This window comes from Phyllobates terribilis, unplaced genomic scaffold (genome assembly GCF_046119375.1).
Source record: "Phyllobates terribilis strain yellow unplaced genomic scaffold, ASM4611937v1 Scaffold_12__6_contigs__length_324123572, whole genome shotgun sequence".
NCBI lineage: Eukaryota > Metazoa > Chordata > Amphibia > Anura > Dendrobatidae > Phyllobates > Phyllobates terribilis.
In genome coordinates this window covers 287,101,398-287,104,297 of record NW_027362772.1, presented here as the reverse complement: position 1 = coordinate 287,104,297, position 2,900 = coordinate 287,101,398, and positions in this window count along the sequence as shown.

The window sequence follows — 2,900 nt, the reverse complement described above, 5'->3', positions numbered from 1 at the left end:
TATATAGAGGTGTTATCAGTTATTGTACAGGAGGAGGTGAGCTGTGACATCACCTATTGTGAATGGTGGATCCTGTCTTCTCTACTATATATAGAGGTGTTATCAGTCATTGTACAGGAGGGGGAGGAGGTGAGCTGTGACATCACCTATTGTGAATGGTGGATCCTGTGTTATCTACTATATATAATGGTGTTATCAGTCATTGTACAGGAGGAGGAGGTGAGCTGTGACATCAGCTATTGGAATGGTGGATCCTGTGTTATCTACTGTATATAGAGGTGCTATCAGTCATTGTACTGGAGGGGGAGGAGGTGAGCTGTGACATCACCTATTGTGAATGGCTTATCCTGTGTTATCTACTGTATATAAAGGTGTTATCAGTCATTGTACAGGAGGAGGAGGTGAGCTGTGACATCAGCTATTGGAATGGTGGATCCTGTGTTATCTCTTGTATATAGAGGTGTTATCAGCCATTGTAGAGGAGGAGGAGGTGAGCTGTGACATCACCTATTGTGAATGATGGATCCTGTGTTATCTCTTGTATATAGAGGTATCAGTCATTGTACAGGAGGAGGAGGTGAGCTGTGACATCAGCTATTGGAATGGTGGATCCTGTGTTATCTCTTGTATATAGAGGTGTTATCAGTCATTGTACAGGAGGAGGAGGTGAGCTGTGACATCACCTATTGTGAATGATGGATCCTGTGTTATCTCCTGTATATAGAGGTGTTATCAGTCATTGTACAGGAGGAGGAGGTGAGTTGTGACATCACCTATTGTGAATGGTGTATCCTGTGTTATCTACTGTATATAGAGGTGTTATCAGTCATTGTACAGGAGGAGGAGGTGAGTTGTGACATCACCTATTGTGAATGGTGTATCCTGTGTTATCTACTGTATATAGAGGTGTTATCAGTGATTGTACAGGAGGAGGAGGTGGTGAGCTTTGACATCAGCTATTGTAATGGTGGATCCTGTGTTATCTCTTGTATATAGAGGTGTCACTCAAGACTGCTGAGAAGTGATTTCTATAGATCAGAAAGTATAAAAGCCATATACAAAAATTGATTGTGAAGGTAGATCTTCCTTTTCAGGCCTCATTGTAGTAATTTCACCATTTACCTCCGTTGTGCAGCGTAACCTTAGCTTTAACGGCTTTGGAATGAGTACAAGTGTTGTTCATAAGAATAATGTAACTTGAAGAACAAGTGCAACATGAGACAGGTTTGTGGTCAGCTGGTCTAAAGTGTAATAACACATCACCCTGTCATATATTTGAATTTTCTATTTTTCCTCCTTAGTCCTGTTGACTATAAGCAGTACGGAGATCAGAGATGCACCCAAAAGAGAGTTACCATGAAAGCAAGTTATAATGCAAACTCGGTAATGGGGAGACAGATAATTCTGGTTAACATTTATATATCTTAATAACTAAGAATTGGGCATGTTGAAAATCCAACATGCCCAATCCGTTTTTCCCCCAACATATGCAGCTGTAGGAGAGCGAGGACACCCCATACACTTCATAAGTTTGTTTGGTCCCAGGGGTGTGACTGACGGTCATGTAATGTGTACGGCCACCATTGGAGGGAGCACATTGCATGCAGCCACTTATCCATAGGGATAGCAGCTTCTCAGAATTGGTGAACAAGAGTCATGGGACATTGTGCTTCCCATAGATTGGCATCCCAGTGGTAGAGCGTGCACCTATTACACATCTATGACATATACTCTGTACATGCATTAAATGTGTGAGAAGAGAATATGCCTTTAAATGGTCACTGTAGTATCAATAATCTTTACATAAATCAATAGTACAAGTCAATGTAAGAAACTTTGTAATATATCATATAGATGATATAGTTTTTTTTTCCACTTATGAGCCACTTCCCCCCTTATTGTCTCCTAAACTCCTCATTTATTAAGAGAAAACTCTGCTCAAGAAAAGACACACTATCAGCTCACTGAGGGATCAGGTTACAGCTGCCTATTGAAGTCAATGGAGAGGAAGAAACAGAGTGAAGAAGAGAGGAACAAACTCATACAGACAGCTACTGCTGCTTTCTAGTATGTGTTTATCTCATACCGGTGCTGGAGTCACATCTACATTGCTCAGTACTGCTGCATAATCTCCTCCACACTGCTGCTGCTGCTTCTGACAACTAGCTAGATAGACATAGAAGATCAGGAATCCCTAATGTCTAATCAGTGCTAATGTCATACCTACAATGCTAGTACCGCTGCTTTCTTGTAAGTGTTTATTTGATATCAAAGCTGGAGTCACAGCTACACTGCTCAGTACTGCTGTATAAGCTCCTCTATGCTGCTGCTGCTTATGACCATTTTCTGCATAGAGAAAGGAGATCAGGAATCCATAATGTCTAATCAGTTCTGAAGACACAGCTACAATGCTAGTACTGCAGCTTTCTAGTATGTAAAAGTCTAGAAATAGGGGAGCTGGTAAGTAAACTGAGTGGGTCTGCTGCAGATGGTATGTGTCACCATAAAACACTAAAAGGGATAAAACAGAAATTTAAAAAACCATTGCGCTGATTCACTGAGGAGGGTAAGTGAGAATTGCTAAAAGGATAATAATAAATAGAATTTCAAATTGTTCAATTAATTTTATTAATTCGTTTAAAATACTATTTAAAATTTCATAAATTACATAAATTTGTATAAAACAGAGGAGTTGAGCTGTATAAAAGAGAGACCAATTTGTCGGTCTTCCAGGGATCCAGAGCCAATTGGGACCTGGAATGGGATATACAGAAAGACTATGATTACCAGCCTGTATAAGTTGGATGTTTTATGGTAGGACTACTGTACATGTATTTTACCTTTATATGTGAGAGGGTCTCTCTAGATGATGGAGAAGAAGAGGAGGAGGGTCTTCTTGT